The sequence below is a fragment of the Stegodyphus dumicola genome, chromosome 9, assembly GCF_044657685.1.
Source record: "Stegodyphus dumicola isolate Sdum_Otavi_A_Nest chromosome 9, ASM4465768v1".
Lineage (NCBI taxonomy): Eukaryota > Metazoa > Arthropoda > Arachnida > Araneae > Eresidae > Stegodyphus > Stegodyphus dumicola.
Window position 1 is genome coordinate 171,980,887 of NC_140776.1, and position 18,665 is coordinate 171,999,551.

The 18,665-nt window shown below is 33.3% G+C and overlaps 1 protein-coding gene across 1 annotated transcript in view; it reads left to right on the forward strand.

The window, feature by feature from the left end:
- The first annotated feature begins 16,628 nt into the window (after positions 1–16,628).
- Positions 16,629–18,665, forward strand: part of LOC118188084 (very long chain fatty acid elongase 7-like) — a 119,919-nt gene continuing 117,882 nt past the window's right edge. Inside the window, exon 1 of the mRNA XM_035358434.2 lies at positions 16,629–16,747. The gene's annotated coding sequence lies outside the window, so the exon portion shown is untranslated. The remainder of the gene's footprint in view (positions 16,748–18,665) is intronic.

Here is an 18,665-nt window from a genome sequence, read left to right on the forward strand (position 1 = left end):
GCGATAATAGCGAAAATGTGATGTACGCAGTTTGTTTTTGAAAGTATGAGCGATGATTTTTTTTTTCCAGCTCGTGCACAAAAAATGTAACGGAAAATAGGTTGTTATAAATGAAGAAGTTCGCCAAGTTAATTATTCTTGGCGCGAAATAAAAAAATTTGCCAAGATAAATTTTTAAATTGCTCCATAAATTTCTCACCACAAATTTACAAAATTAAATATCTAGGCATAATTTGACTCGTAGAATCGAAATATGGAAAAACATTAGCATGTTATTTCAGAAAAAATCCGATTTTGTGTGAAAATATTTATGCTGGAACAATGCTACATATAAATATAATATATATGCTAATTCGATACATGGAAAACGCAATTTGAATAGAACTGCCCCCCTTCCTTTTGTGTGCAGTGTACAGTAAAAAAAAAATTAAACGATATATTAAAAAAGTAATAATTTGATTAAGCAAACAACACTGATATCTTAAACTAAGAAAATAATACTATAAATTTAATTCTATAATAATAATAATGAATAATTTCATTTTATAATATTGTTACGAATTTTGCACATAGATAGATGATTTTAGTGCAGTTGTATATGTGAAATTGTTACATGTTTCTGTGTAATGTAACGTGAAACAAATTTTAAGACAGAGATAAGAACAACAAATCGATACAAAGTTTCTTCTGTCAAAGGACAAATAGAAGAGTTTCCGTCGTGGATCAACAAACTGATGGCGGGGTTTCTGCAATCGCCAAAGAAGTTGATACCTTAAAAAAATCGCAGCAACGGCAGGAGCAATTCTGATGGTTTTAAATTCTTACCCATGCCTACTTGTCTCTCTCTCTGAAGGTATCTACATATGATAGGAAGACCTCTTGACAAGTATACACTGACTACCAATAAGTATTTGGACACCTGTGGTAGAAAAGAAAAACTAACTTTATTCAAAATCAATAGTTGGTAGAGCCTTCACTAGAGGTAATTGCAGTGTGAGAGGTATACTTTCCACAAGTCTTTGTATGACAGCTAGTGGTATTTTCTCCCCCTCGGCTTGGAGAAGACAGAGAATTTCCTTCACCGATTTTGCACGGGTAGTGGACCCATGAATTCGGCGATGCAACTCGTCCCAGAGGTTCTCGATAGGGTTCAGGTCTGGACTCTGGGCAGGCCAGTCCATTCGATGAACTCCATTGGCAATATACCAAGTCTTGGTTAACGTCGAAACATGACAACTGGCATTGTCGTCCTGAAAGTAACAGGGGTCCAACCCGTAAAACTGCCACAACGTAGGAAGCACATTGTCATCCAAAATAGTGCAGTAGGCATCGGAGTTGAGCTTACCATGAATGGGGACCAAGGGTCCCAGCCCATACCAGGAGAAACACCCCCAGACCATAATTCCACCTCCGCCGAACTTGACTGTTGGTACAATGCATTCTGGCAGGAGACGTTCTCCAGGTAGATGCCAGACCCAGACCCTGCCATCCGAACGGTAAAGGGTGAACCTTGATTCGTCACTCCAAATAACACGTTTCCACTGATCTACGGTCCAATTTCGATGTGCTTTGCACCACATTAACCGAGCAGCGCGGTTGGACTTTGTGATCAAAGGCTTATGGGCAGCAGCACGACCATGAAAACCAAGCAGATGTGCTTCCTTACGAATGGTATTCATTGAAACAATACTCCCGGATGCCTGTTAAACAAATACTACAATAAAAATCTCGTGTGGATACCCCAAAACTTCCTTGTACGACCTATTAAATTATACGCATTTTTGCTGTAGTTCATTTAAACTTATATCTTCGAATTTAATTAAATATTTATATTTCTCATTCAGTTCTCAACTTCGCAGATACGCAAAAATGCATAAAATCTCAAAATATCTTCATTAAAAATTGAAAAATATAATTAAAACAATTTTAAAAAATACCACTTTTGAAAAACTGAAACTTGGTGCACAAAACTGAAAGTTTACTTTTAGTCCCACTCATCCAAAAAGACACTATTCTGCTAAGTTTTTCTGCTTCTGCTATTCTGCTAAGTTCCAAATGTAAAATATACGGCTGCTATTGTAAAAGATTAGGCTTAGAACAGCTTAAACAACTTCTAAGTTGTTGATAATTTTACAATTATTGCATGCAGATTACATAAAAGCATAAAAACCTTAACTAAGAACTTAATTAAGAACAATGTAATTCCTTCATATTTAAAGCAAAAAATATACAATTTACTAACATATAAGCATTAAAAAATTCATCTCACCGAACTGAGTAACAGAGTGGGTTATTTATATATATATATGTAATAAAAATAAAGAATATGCAAAAGATTAAATTAGCAGCGTAAATTAATTTCCCTTGCTTATTCTAAAAATAGCAACATCTATTTGCACTGCGTCATTTCGAGAAAAATCTATGTCATATGACTCTTACGTAATTCTGGTGTTGTAAATTGAACTAAAACTCAAGCAGCTAATAATAATTTTACAGCAATATTAACTATCCAATCAAAATGCTTTGAGAACCAAAACTAAATCAGTTTGACTTGAGATTTCATCCTGAACATTACGCACTTTCTTTCCACGCTTTGCCTTAGCTGGACTGCAGTCTGTCTGCACATTTTTTTTTTCTGCTAATCTATCAAAAATGTAAGCCTTTTGGAACAGGCACATTTAATGTGCCGACTTGTGTGTAGCCGCAACATGTTGCTGAAAACAAAACTGAAGATTTAATCTGCCTTCACCTCCAATTTTCTAGTTATTATGGATCAAAACTTCTACGCCAACAAAATTCCAGCTGCTAGTCATGGCTTATGAGTTTGAATATATTACATATATATATGTAATAATAAAATTCCATAGTCAAGAATACACTTAAATTTCTTACTGTATGTTCTTTTCATTTTTAATGGCAACGTTCTCTTATTTGAAAGTACGTGGAATTAAATCCACAGCCCCGTAGTCGAGTTGTTTTTCCCGCCTTTTCTACACGCACAGTTATATAATGTTCTCGAAATATTTAAAGCGAACTGGATTGGCTGACGAGGCTGACGTCATTTCTTGGAAGCTCCGCCTTTCCAGAGGCTATAAAAAGACTCGGAGAAGAATATCGGGGCTTTTTCTTAAATGTCACGATGCAGTATACTTCATACAAAAAGTTATTAGTAATTCTTTTTATTTACTCCGAATATCTGATTTTTATAACTGCTATTTTTCCTGAATAAAAATAAGTGGATCCTGTTTTTTAAACTTATCGTCTGATTATTTAAGCTACGACTACATTTAAGATTCTTCACCATTCTATTTATGCCGAACAAAAACTGGTACATCACACATATATATATATATTTGTATATTTTTGGTGAGGCCGATTGCAGCCAAAAAGGGAGGTGCATAACTACATGTTATAGGAATCCTACGTAAAAATTTCAACGTTTTGCGTCCACTCGTTTTAGAGCTATGAGTGATGATATCCATACGTACGTACAGACGTCACGAAAAAAGTATCTTTTGAATCCATTTTAAATCCATTTTACGATCTGTTTTGGAAAGAAGAGTCCTTTATTCTGCCCTTACGTATAGGTGTCACGCCAAAATATTGTTAAATTGCATTTGATAGCGGTCAAAATAGACATTTTCGTTTAGATATGATACCCGAAATCTTTCGCAATTACAAGACTAACTTTACTTCCTAAAAGGAGGCAAAAAGAAAGAAAAACTAGAAATGTGAACTACTATCAATATTACCAATATGTTGTGTTGGGTGTGCTGATCGGCCAGATGGGTTACAGCTCACTCGTATTATATGTATTACATTAGAGTATTATATGTATTTAAAAACAGAATAATTTCAAAAATAATATAAATATTTATGAAAATATCTGAACGAAAGGAAAACCTAACTCATAGTTAGGCATTTAATTGATAAAGAATCGGATGTTTTTATGTACGAAAACATAATTTTTTTTTTGAAATCATGTTAACTATCTACTGTAAATAAACAAAACATATTTATAACGAAAACTTCTATTTTACTCATTAAGAAACTACACAGCAAATTTCACTTAAAACCAATTTTTGTTGTACTTATATTTTCTATGTGATTTTCAAATTTAACGAAACGAACATCATTGTAACAATGTGGGTACCGAAATAACATATGCATTGATTTTATGAATCTTTTTAATCATAATATTCGTTGAATTCGCTCAAAACACACACACACACAAAATAAATAAATAAAAAGAGATGCGAATTTAAGTATTACTGCTTCTAGAAAGAAAAAAAAAAAAAAAAAAAGAATTCTTCTTCTAATATTTTCTTCTACATATATTTCAGTGAATGAAAAGGTGTGCTTAAAATCTGGCGGATCCTGATAACACATTTTTTCCACACTGAGACAAGATCAGACATACATTCTTCATTTTTGGTAACAGAACATCAAATTTTGGAAATTTCTTCTTTAATCATATTTAATGGAGAATTGCGAGAATAAATAAATTAAATATAATTTTTTTCCTCTGTTAAAATTTATGCTCAGTATCAGTGAATTCGTGCGTGCTGGTTTTCAATTTGATTTTTTTTCCATATAACATTAAAATAAATTAATTAAAAAAATTGAAAGCTTTCGGATTTTATATTACGCTCAAAGGAGCGTTTTTTAACGTTTAGTGTTGCTTATTAAATATCGAATTCTTCGCACTTTAACTATAAAATTCAGTTCAAGAACTTTTTAACGGTTTGTGTGTTACTTATCAAATATCATATTCTTCGCACTTTAATTATAAAATTCAATTCAAGAGCTATGTCACAAAATATTAAAAGTTCATTTTAACTTCCTGATACACAGTGTCGCGTGTTGGAGATAAAAACGTTTCTTTTTCGTACACTGTTGCCAAAGCTCGCTTAGAAATCTTTGAGTTTCTTAATCAAAAATTCTTTAATGTTTTACAAAATTTGAAAGAGACTATAAAACAAATTCGAAATTCGGGCTTTCAGATGTCCATATAATCGAATGCAGGACTACGTTTTTCAAAATTTTATGTCGCTAGGTAATCGTTGTTTTTTCACAGTGCGAGAAACATACAGTGTCTCACAAAAGTGATGGGACACTTTTGCTTTACAAAAGGAAACTGTAGTAAAATAAATTAAAAAAACATGTAAAAATTTTTGTGGGTGTATTTCGTACTTAAATTTAGTAACAATTATTACATAATATAGATTTTCTCAAAATATTAAAATATTAATTTAATAAAAATACAATTGTTTAGAACGGAGCAAAAAATGGCTCACTTAAGTGATGGGACACTTACTTTTCCAACAAATATTTATCCAAAAATTTTACTTTTTAAAAGGTTTTAATATTTTGTTGGATTTCCTTTTACTTTTAAAACATGATTTAATTTTCTTGGTATGGATTCGATTAATTTTTTTATGATTTCTGGAGCGATTTTACCCCATTCTTCTTGAATCACCGATTTTAATTGTTGCTTTGAAGAAATGGTGTGTTTGCGAATTCTGGATTAATTCTTGCCAAATATTCTCTATGGGGTTTAAGTCTGGAGATTGTGGTGGTGTTTTTATTATTTCAGGATAGTTATACAGCAGCCAGAGTCTAACGTTCAAAGCAGTGTGTTTGGGGCCATTGTCTTGGTAGAATTTAAAATCGTTATGAAGGTTCAATTTTCATGCTGAAGATTTCAAATTTTGATTTAAAATGTCAATATACTTGTATTGAACCATTATACTGTCAATAAAAACGAGATTAACAACTTCAGCGGACGACATACACCCCCAAACCATAACTACTTCTCCACTATGTTTTACTGTTGGCATCAAGTCTGTTTGCGAAATTCTTCCCTGGGTTTTCTCCACACCAAGATTCTACCGTCATAACCAAATATATTAAATTTACTCTTATCAGCAAATATAACTTCATTTCAGTAATCAGAATTCTTATTTATGTTGGATTTTGCGAAAGCCAGTCTGAGTTTTCTATTCTTTTCACTTACGAAGAATTTTTTCCCGGCTGCTCTACCGTGATATCCAGCAAATCGAATTACTCTTCCAATAGTCTCAGGATTAACAATTACTCCATATAATGCTTGTAAATCAGCAGTAACTTTAGGAGCACTCATTCTTGGGTTTTTGTTTAATATTTCGAACAATAATTCGCTTTATTCCATTGGATAGCTTTGATAGTCAGCCAGGTCTTCTTTTATCCTGAATCCTGATTCTTTTTATATCGTTTAATGATACTGAAAACTGTTGAATGACTGAAGTTAACTGTTTCAGCAGTTTCTCTAATAGATTTTCCACGTTTAATATGCAAATTAATAACTAATTTTCGAATTTCAGGCAAAGTTTCTTTCCGTTTAGCATTCATGGCTGCACAGAGCTAAAAAACACAAAATTTCCAAAACAAACTGGAGAGAAATACTGCAAACGATTTTATAAATTATTGCCAATTGCTTTTGAGTAAAAATAAGAACCCCAAAAAATATTTTTTATTGTAGTACGTAGTAGTATCTAATGGTGTCCCATCACTTATGTGAGCCAATTTTTGCTCCGTTCTGAACAATTGTATTTTTATTAAATTAATATTTTAATATTTTGAGAAAATGTATCTTATGTAATAATTGTTACTAAATTTAAGTATGAAACACACCCACAAAAAATTTTTACATGTTTTTTAAATTTATTTTATTACAGTTTCCTTTTGTAAAGCACAAGTGTCCCATCACTTTTGTGAGACACTGTAGATACATTTATGCAGTTCTTCGTTATTTAATTTCTTCAAATATAATACAGAGCTCTAATGTTTAGTGGCAACAACTTGGAAAGTGAACCGACATTTGTAGTGAACCGACGCAAAATGCCAAAACGAAATTAATAGCTATTCTGGGCAAATTGCCCCATTGGACTCATAAAGAGGATTCAATGTATGTTTGTGACATACCACAGAATTGCGAATATTAAGTTTGGAAGAATTAGAGCATGCCACAAACATATTTACGCTATCTAATGGATTCTAAATCCCAGATTACGAAGTCACATTGAATGAAACGTTTCCCTTGCGACATTCTACGTACAAATTTCTTCCCTTGCATGAAGAAACAATTTATTCATGCACGCCAGTGGAAAGATGTGAAATAATATGAAAAGCAATTTAATTAAGTAGATGTTATTAAATTCCTATTAGCTCACACTCGCTCTATATCTTATTCAAATTTTCAGTCGTTAATAAAATACTTTTTATTCAGCTACTCAAGCTCAAATACATTTTTTAAACGTGTTGACACTTGATGTTAATACAGTTTTTTAACATATTAATTTTTTTTTTAAATTTTTAATTAAATTTTTTTGTATTTAAAATTTTTTTGTATTTTTAAAATTTTTCTTTGTTGACCTAAGTAGGAATTGACCTTAATTTTTTTAATTAATTATTAACACTCACTTAAAACACTCAGTGACTCTACAGCAAAATTAGTTTTTGCTCTTCATGAGGAACATATTGTAATTTTGTTTTATTCTTAACTTCCTTAATGTTTTAGATTTTACTGTATTATTACTTACATCAGCGTTTAGTGCACTTTTAATAGAATTAATGGCTTATTTATTTTATTTCGAAATTTTTTTTGGGGTGTATTAGTATTATACATGCTTTTAGACATTTTTGTTTGGTTTCCCGCCGTTGTAATCCATTGCAATGTTTGATGCAAATGTTAAGGATCTGGATGTGATTCATTTCTTTCGTAATTAATTGCCTCCCTTCTGTTTTGTTCATTATTACAGATAGAAACTGCAAATGTTTTCATACACTCTTACAAAAGTGAGAAATATTTAAAGTAATTTCTCTAAAGAATTATTATAATCATAAATCATTATTTTAGAGGAGAAGGTCTTTTTGAAATTAAATCGACTGAATACTTGAAATTTCAGTACGAATCGGTACAATTCAACATTACTTTAAATGATAACTCTTAGAACCATGCAGACAGATAGAAGACTCAGCGTCCCGTCGTAAATGCTAAGAATAACAACACAAACTCAGAAGAAGGTTTGGTTTATTTGGTTACGGAAAAGCAATCGAAGGGTATTTGCTTAAAAGGAAGTATGTCTTCGTGGAAGATATTCAAAGAGAAACCGCCTCGTATACTCGTTCCTCATGAGGAAAACTACGAAAATACCCATATAGCTACCCCGTTCACCGGAATTCGAAACTCAGATTGAACTACTAGTGTTCAGCGACTTTACCGTTCGGCGTTGGTTGGTCTCAGAAAAAGGTACATTGCACAAAAGAAAAAAAAAATGGGATAGTTCTATATCTTGGTCCGATTGAGGAAATTCAAATTGCGTTATTCATTTCTCGAAAGCGCGACTTAGGATATACATCAGATTTACATACATTTTAAAAGTGGAGAGAGATCCAACTCATCAGTAAGGAGACATGAATTCCACGAAGTACTGTATACAGATTTACATACAGCATTATTCTAACATAGGTCTTTTGAAACAAAATCGGAACTTTTGTAAAATAACACGCCAATTTTCCACCATATTTCGATTCTACAACTCAAATTATTCCTAAATACTAAATTTTGTACAACTTAGAGCGAAATTTACGAAAAAATTCAAAATTTATCTTAGTGTATTTTTTTTTTTTTTTAGTTTGCGCCAAGAACAGTTCACTTGGCGAACGTCTTAATTTATAGCAACCTATTTTCCTTTCCTTTTTACTTCCTTGTACTAAGTAAAAAGGAAGTATTGCAATCGCGAAAAGTTTCAGGCAGCATATTTCAACGAAAATATCCATTTTGACCGCTATGGAATGCAATTTAACGATGTTTTTGCGTGATATCTGTACGTAAGGACAGAATAAAAGACTCGTTTCCTCCAAAAAAGAAGTTATAAAACTACTGCTTTAAAATTAATTATGAAGAGAATTTTTCGTGGCGTCTGTACGAACGTATGTACTTACGTACGTACGTATCTTGCATAACTCAAAAACGAGTAGTCTCAGAACGTTGAAATTTTGTATATAGGACTGCCATAACATGTAGATGTGCACCTCGTATTTTGGTCGCAATCGGCCGCACCAAACGTATATATCCACTCTGTTACCCGGCTCAGTGATCTCAGTTTCTTTACTCATATATGTTTGTAAATTGTACATTTTTTGCTTTAAAAATGATTGAATTATGTTGTTCTTATCTTCCCGTTAAGGATTTTATGCCTTTAGTAAATCTGTATGCAATATTTTTAGAATTATCAACAATTTTAAAGTTGTTTAAGTGCCGCTAAGCCTAATAATTCTTATGATGGCGGTCATTGCTTGTTTACATTTGAAACAGCAGAATAGTGGATTTGTTGCCAATCTAGAGAAACTTAGCTTCGCAACAACAAAGATAGCGCCTTCATTTATTATTGCCAATTAAATCATGCTTAATCCTTTCTGGAATTTTTTCGAGGAAATAAGTGTTTAAGATTTACTTCGTTATTTTTAATATAGATATTTTGAGTTTTTATGTATTTTTGCCTTCTCGCGAAGTGAGAACTGAATTCATTGAATGAGAAATACTCAATCGTCTGTAAAAAACTGTTTCTTTTTTTGTTTTGTTTGCTTAATTTCTTTTATACATCGTTCTAGCTTTATTATAGTATTTGAATAGAACATGTGGCAACGATTAGATAATTCTATTGTTTAAATGATATAAATTTTGTGCATTATGAGTTATAATATGAACGAAATATAATACTGTTGAGTGAATCTAGCGCCAGAGTTTCGCTACGGTTAACAAATACTAGAGTGAATTTTAAAGAATGCATTTATTCTATTGTGGTTTATGCGCTGTCGGCGAAGTAGATTTAATTCAACCCAATAAGTTTAAATGAAATGCAAGAAAAAATGCTTATAATTTAGTATTCCGTACAAGGAAGTCATGTGGTGTACATATCAGATTTTTTTTCATGGCAGACGAGCGGTAAAAAAGTCATCGTTCATACTTTCAAATAATTTTAGCAAAGTGCGTAAACTGCATTATCTCTTATAAAAAATATGTCAAATTTCAAAACGCACCAATATATAAATTCACGTATAGCTTAGTAAATTTATGAATTAAAAACTCTACTTTTTTGCAGGTGAGCCAAGAAATACATCTACTTTAGGGAGATTTAAAAAAATTAAAGTTGCAATTTAAAATTGTTTTCGAAAAATTTATAAAAATTATTTAAAAACGAAAATTTTAGAAATAAATTATGAAAACTGGGCTAATTTTATTTGGAATGAATCTAAATTTCGAAATGGGAAAGGAAGAATAAAATAAGTTTAATAAAAAAGAGATATTAGCATATATATATATATATATATCAAATTCACTTAACACTGAGGAGCTAAAATTTTGAGAACTAATTTTTTAAAAACTACTCTTGCGATTTTTACAAAATTTGGCAGTTTGGCGTAATTTGAGTAGTAGAATCGAGACATGGAAAAACATTGGCATTTCATTTCAGAAAAAGCCTGATTTTGTGCCAAACGACCTACATTAGAATAAAGCTATATATAAATCTAATACATATCCTAAGTCGTGCTTTCGAGACATAAAAAACGCAGTTTGAATTTTGTCATTTGGACCAATAGAACGGAAGATATAGAACTGTCTCTTTTTTTTCTGCTCAGTGTACATTTTTATTTAATTGTCACAGCCTGAAAGTTACATAATCTAGTAACTAGAGACGATAATCAAGAAGATTAATTAAGAAATTAAGATTAAGAGCTCAAATCAAATTGGAACATTAAATGCAAAGAACTCGGTTCTGAGTAAGATTTGGTTTATCTCTCAAACTTTTCATGAAACGAATAGCACTAGCAAAGATTAAAGCAACTTAATGTACGCAGAACTAATCGGCTAATGATCAGCAATAGCTGCTGAAAACTCTCTCGAACGAATACAGCTACCGATTATGAAGTTGTTTATATGATCTTGGCTCCAGAAAAGGTCTAAGTGAGCTAGATAAGAAATTAAGGCTCACAGGGCACATGGTTTTGACGAGCTAGCAGGTGAAAATCCAAGAATAGTGAAGAATTTGAGGTAAAAGTGATTAAACCATTATCTCCATAACCAGTGTATGTATATATATGTATATATACTTTTGGGACTGCCTATAGCAGTAGAAAGGAAGGTACGCAACTAGGTCTTATATCAGTAACATATACAAAATTTCAACATTCAATGGCTAATCGATTTTGCGTTACTCGAGATACATAGATACGTATGTACAAACGTTATGAAAAGATCCCTCTTGAAGCCATTTTAAATCCATCTTACAATCCCTTTTGGAAGAAGCAGTCCTTTATTCTGCCCGTACATGCAGGCGTCCCGCAAAAAATCGTACAAAGGGATTTGGGAACTGTCAAAATGAATATTTCAGTTGTAATTTCCAAATTTTCGCGATTACTGTACTTCTTTCACTGCGTAAAAGGCAGCTTTTTTCCTGTTCTTTGTTTTATTTTATTTTATTTCCAATAGCAGACACTAGCCGTTCAAGTCGCTGATCGCTACTAAGTCCAGACTCAGTGATCAGTTTATTATGAGGATCCACCATTGTCTCCTGTGAAGGAATAGACAACAGACTTCTCCGAGATTCGAACCCGGGTCCTTTGATTAAGCAGTGTCAGAGTTACTTATAACTCTTTCGCCTGGGATGCGCATGCAAGAAAGTAAAAAAGACACATATGTGGTCGACAGCAGGAGTTCAAATCGCACCAGTTTTTTTTTTTTTTTTTTTTTTTTTTTTTGTGTGTGTGTGTGTGTGTGTGTGTGTGTGTACGTTTTTGCATCAAAAATATATCAAAAATATATTGTCCGCAAAGTTAAATTGTTCAATCAGTAACGACGACTGCTACCATCTTTATTACGTGCAACTCTTTAATCATATATGCACAATAACATATCACTGACAATATTTATAACTATACACATACAGATAATGATTATGCAGAATTCAATTTATTTTTGTGTTGCGTTTTAATTTAAAAACCGTGTTTTACGTGCGTACCGTTTACGCGGTTTTCTCTGATGGATTACTCTAAAAAATGTCATGATTTATTGTTTAAATGCTTAGGTAGTGCAAGAGACAACTATCTCTTTTAGGACTTCAGCACGTTCTGTACATATCATCTTTCACTGTTATACGGTTTTGATTTATATAGATAAATTCACAAAATTCCGGCTATAAAACGTAGAGCTCATCTTAGAGTTTTTTACAGAGGCTGTTCGCACACTTTTTAGACGATTTTGGTAAGCAGTAATAAAAATTCGTTTGCTGCAAAAGAAGTAATGTACTATGTTTTTAAAGTCAAAATTACCGTCTGTGGCTTGAAAGTTTTGTTTTTATTTAAAATGGCGAATTTAACAAAGCAGTGGTTCGAAGGCTACATTTACGCTCTTTCCGAAGAGAAATATGCATACTCCGTTATCCAAAAACGATGTGAGAGTCATGGTTTTGTGATATCTAAAGCGTCGATAGGTAATATCATCAACAAGAAAGGAAAAAAACGTCAAATTGGAGCTTCAAGTGGGACAAAAATTCCAAACAAGTATCCAAGGAATAAACGGACATCTTCGACTATTGCAAAGGTACGTTGTTTAATGTTAAAAGAAAATCCCCCTAGTCAAAGGACAGTTGCAAAAATCATTAAAATGCTCGGTGTCCACTGTGAACAAAATGATAGACGTTGATTTAAATCTTAAGAAAGCAAGAAAACGCAATGTGCATCGTCTTCTTCCAAAGCATATCGCTCAACGCAGGTAACGCTGCAGAATTCTATATGAGAAACACTTATCCAAAGAAAAATGGAAAACAATTGTCACAATAGATGAAGCATGGATGTATTTAAATGATTGTAACAAAAATGAGGCATTTATTATCATAAAAGGGGAGAAAAAATTTAAGTACATGGTTCAAGAAATCGAAAGAAAGTTTTTCTAAGGGATTCATGATTGTTGCTGGTTTTTCTTATAATGGCAAGTTAAAAATAAAGAGAGTGCAAAAAAAAAGAAAAAAATGTCAAGATTAACTCCAAATACTATCAGGAACATATTTTGTCGCCAATTTTTCTGAATGAAATACCATCGCTTTACCCACAGTGCCATCGATCTGTGAGACTCCATCAGGACAAAGCTAGCGGTCAAACATCAAAATCCACTGTAAATTTCCTAAAAGAAATGGAACAAAAAACTGGTATCCCTTCACTGATATCCCTACTAAATCTCCCGACGTGTCACCTATAGGTTTTTGTGCTTTCGGACTTTTAAAAACTGCATTATCCAAACGTTGTCCGAAAACCCTAACAGGACTCTGGAAAGCTGTTCGGGAGGAATGGGATAGAATATCTCTTCTGCCACTTCAAAAGGCATTATTTTCCTGGAAATTGCGGTGTCGAAAGATAGTTCAGAATAAGGGATGTCAAATCGAACATTTAAAACACAAGAATTTTATGTAATTTAGTTTTGTGAATGCAAAATACATCGTCTAAAAATGTGTGACCTCTATAGGTAAAAATATTCCAAATTGTACTGGTAATAAATTCTAAAACAACGTAATCTCATTGATTATATAAGCTGCCGGCCAACCGGGAAATAGTGATTAGCGACTTTGACTGCCATACCGTAGGCCCGGTTTCAAATCCCGGAAAAGGCATGGATGTGTGTAAATGTGAAATATTCGTGCGTCATGGGGAACTCTAAATATGCGGTGAGCGAAAGTCCTCTCGAGAAGTTGGTTGTAGGGGAAGAAGGTGGAAAACCTCGGACCTGTTCCCCCCCAGGGTGCTCTTCATCAAAACTGGGAGCGGAAATAAGCAAAGTCGTACTGTCGCCTGTATGAGGCTGTTGCCAACGACAGGTACGATCTTGCACTCCTTGCCACGATGAATTTCGTGGGCTTGTTCTGGTGTAACTCTCAGACAAGTGACATAAATCACAACAACAACGTAACCCAGGAGGGCACATGTGAAAAAGATGAATAGGAGAAAAGACACTGCAAAAATGTATTACATTCCAATGGTTTTAAATATTAGTATGTAGGAATTTCTATTTATTAATATGTAGGAATTTCTATTTATTTTAAGTAACGAATTTTATTTAATTTGTTTTAGTTTCCTATAAGCCTTCATTCCCCGTAATTGTCAGTGCCAGAATGGTGTCCGCCGATAACATCGCGGCAAAAACATCGCGGACGAAAACATCGTGGAGAAAACAACGCAAGGCGAAAACGTCGTGCTACAAAACATCGTGGGAGAAAACATCGCAAAGAGAAAACATGGCAGTTCTAAAACATCGTGGTACAAAACATCGTCGTCGAAAATAAAGCGGTTCAAAAACTTCGCAGTTTGAAAACATCGTCGTCGAAAATATCGTGGTAAAAAATAAAGTATCTACAAATCATTGCATGACGACAACATCGTAGACATGCTTTTTTTTCAGGTTTTAATAATTGTAAATAGTAATAGTAAATAATTGTTTTAATAATCCCATAATGATTTGTGAGCGCAAGGTATAAAGTAGGATAATTTTTACTTTCACATTTTTTATTAACTAATAAATTTTTTGCTGAAAAAGTAAGAAGGAAACTTAAGCATAGAAAATTAAATGCGTTTTATAGATTATACTTTTCATGAAAAATTACCAGTAAAAACTTCATAAAAATGATTTATTAATGTCCTTTGTTAGCTAACTATGCCGGTTTAAAATTTTATTAAGTGCTATAAGTTGCATTAATTTTCTATGCTTAAATTTCCTTTTTATTTTCTCAGCAAAAATTTATTAATTAATAAAAAATATGAAAGTAAAAGTTATCCTTCTTTCCATCTTGCGCTCACAAGTCATTATGGGAATATCCATTTACAGTTATTAAAGCATGTCTGAAAAAAGCATGTCTGCGATGTTATCGTCATGCGATGATTTGTAGATACTTTATTTTTTACCACGATATTTTCGACGACGATGTTTTTAAACTGCGAAGTTTTTGAACCGCTTTAATTTCGACGACGATGTTTTGTACCACGATGTTTTAGAACTGCGATGTTTTCTCTTTGCGATGTTTTCTCCCACGATGTTTTGTAGCACGACGTTTTCGCCTTGCGTTGTTTTCTCCGGGACGTTTTCGTCTGCGATGTTTTTGCCGCGATGATTTCGGCTGTAACCGCCAGAATAATTAAATTTGGTAGCGCTCGTGAAGGAATATAAATTCTAACTTGAAGAAAGAGTTTAAAAATCGAGGTTCAGCAGGAAAGAGTGAGAATTAGACTACTGCCGTCACCTCTGGTGCTTAATCGTCTGCTTCCCAGAGTTATTGCTAGTTCGCGTGGCTTAATTGCATTTACTTCTTGCCACTAGTTTTCGACGGGGGTTTAAGAAACATGAATTATTCTGAATACTATAGTTTAGTTCAACGACCTGTACATATCTTCAAACATTTGGTTAGTTCTTTTATTTCAGTTACCGCCCAAGCAGAGGCGCAGTTTGTTAGAGTCGAGTTGACGCATTGCAAATTTTAAAGAGTTAATAAAGGGTATATTTAACCCTTCTTCCGTGCAGGTACTACTCTTACAATTTTCACACAGGAGTTACTCTAGTGGACTCAACAGATATTGGGGTTAATTGTAAGGATCCTAAGTTTCACTAACATTTATTTTATTTTAAAACTGTGCTATCACTTCTTATTTTCTACTTCCGGCCAGAATTAAACGCTTTAACTTATTTATGTAAATTTGTCTTGCTAACGCCAAGTACTTAAGTTGTGGCTTTTTGCCAAGCAAGAGAGAGGAAGAAGTTATTGGAAGCAAGCCGCTTGCCACTGTAGTTTTACGAGTTTTCACTCTGTTGCTGGTTGCCTTCAAGGCCAGAGGTTTAGCCCCCTTGAGATTTGCAAACGTATTGCAGTTTAAGCAGCTCGGCGTACTACATACGTACCCTTTTAAATAAAAGCCAGGCTTAGTGCTAGGTATTTGTATACTAATTCAAAGTTAGCTTTTAGTTAGAGTTTTAGTTAGTAGGTTTATATTCTTACGTTCAGACCACAAGTGGTTGGTCTCTGTATCCCGAAGTTCGGAAGTACTTGTAAAAGTATAGAAAATAAAGGGTTTCGTATACCCTTCGTGCTTGTGTCGTCTGTTACACACAAATCATGAACATAGTTGAGTAAGCTCCCTGTTCCTTTCAGGACACATCATGTTTCCAAAGCAAATCAAGAGAAACACAAGTCCTGACATAATAAAATGAAAAATTAAGTATTGAATAATTAAAACTAATTTTAATAGGTAACATACTGCACTCTAGGTACTGCACTGTACAGACTGGGGGAGAATTATCTGTTTCAAATACGTTTCTTTCTTCTTTTGTCAGAAAAATCGAGGGTAATTGACCATCAGAAGCATTTTTAGCAATGCGTTCAGCATTTCAAACACATTCATTCGGTGGGAAATAACAAGCATCGATGGCCATTTTTCCTTCTAACGCAATGTTGCGTTCTAAAAGGTTATTTGAATTAACCCATTTTGTTTGTTTTAAAATCTGAACTATATTCCCATTCCTTTGTTTCGTCCACCAGAATGTATAAATGGGAAGATGTTTTGTATAGGAGTAAGGCTTGGGGAAAGAAGGATCAATGCCCGCTGGGCCAGAGGAGTGGGAAACCATTCCTTTAGCTATTTCTGACACAGGCGAAATTTCTACCAATTGGTGAGTTACGCATTTTCTGTTGAATATTATTCTTTATGAAGATATTCGAGACATGTGCTAAGGTATTTTAACACGAGAATTGTAAATAATTTGAATCGAGTGCTGGGTGTTATTCCAGCGGAAGTCAATTTGAATTAGTTAATTAATTCAGTTCTATACCTCAAAGGAAATTAGTTTTTTACTTGTAATTATTTCTTTTGTATTATTCATTTAACAAACTGCTATTATTATACTCTATTACTTTCGAATAGGCATTTCAAAGTCATTTCTCTTCCTCAGATCATAACTCATAACCATGGCAATGACTGTTGCGGGAAAAAGGTATATATATATATATATATATATATGTGTGTGTTTATATATATGTAACAATAAAATTCCATAGTCAAGAATACACTTAAAATTCTAACTGCATATTCTTTTCATTTTTAATGGCGACGTTCTCTTATTTGAAAGTACGTGGAATCAAATCCACAGCCCCGTAGTCGAGTTGTTTTTCCCTCCATTTCTACACGTACAGTTATAGAATGTTCTGGAAATATTTAAAGCGAACTGGATTGGCTGACAAGGCTGACGTCATTTCTTGAAAGCTCCGCCTTTCCAGAGGCTATAAAAGGACTCGCAAAGGAATATCGGGGGGCTTTTCTTTAATGCAACGATGCAGTAAACTTCATACAAAAATTTATTAGTAATTCTTTTTATTTACTCCTGATATTTGATTTTGTAGCTGTTATTTCTCCTGAATAATAATAAATGAATCCTGTTTTTTAAACTTATCGTCTAATAATTTAAGCTACGACTACATTTATGATTCTTCACCAATCTTTTATTCTGGACGAAAGCTGGTACATCACATGTAATGATAACATTTAGTAAGTAAAATACAGTAAATTGATAAGAGATGAGTGTTTGACTAGGGAAGACATCATCTTGCAGTCTCGAGTGGATTGGCGATTAGGAAGATCACTGAAAATATCAATTACGTAGTAGAAAATTTCCTGAACTTTTGAAGAATCACAAAAGTCACTGACCGATGAGATGCGGAGAAACAAAGAATACAGACTCTCAGTTGTCCTAGATGATCGGTGAGCCCGGTCTGGGCACACCTAGGGTTCGTCCTTTGATTTTAGGCAAGATTTCAAGGTAAAAAATTAAAACTTATGTAGAATAAGGAGATTAGCAAACATACAAAAAATAACATAGAAATTTCTTTTGAAACAATTCCTTTTATACCCTAAAAAAATCTGGAAGATTTCTTTGAAAAATGAGGGTCTTAAAAAAACTAAACATGTGTAAAATATATGGACTGTTTTGTGTTAAGCTGCCATATACTACACATAAAGAAGGTTCAGAGTAACCTATTAAATTTTTTTATGCCTACAGAAGAAAAGTTTTAGGTGCGTCCAGACCGGGCACAGTGCCGCAAAGGGTCAACAAAAGCAGCCAAGCAAGAGAATTTCTTCAGCAAGCAAGCATAGGCAGAAAAAGAGGGAAGGTAGTAGGATTGCAACGATATTTATCGTAAAATTTGTCGCTAATCTGATTGGGTAAAACGTATAGGCAATGCAGAAGTTTCAAGATGACATAATGTGTAACACGTTTTCAGATATGACACAGTTTAGAGAAAGTTACTACTAGAGAAAAAGTACTCATTAAAATTGAGGAGTTAAGAGTCATTTTAAATTATAATTTTGATTTGCATTTTTTTATCTTACACATATATGTTGCACATATAATATTTCCAATGGCAGGTTCTAGCAGTTTATAGGCATTGGTTACTTCTAAGGACGGAAGCCGTGGTCTCTTTATTATGGAGGCACCTAATAGGTGGGCCAACATTCCCTTCTGTGAAAGGTGAACTAATTACATCCATGACTTATCCAAGATTTGAACCCGGGTTCTTGGGTACGGCAGTAAG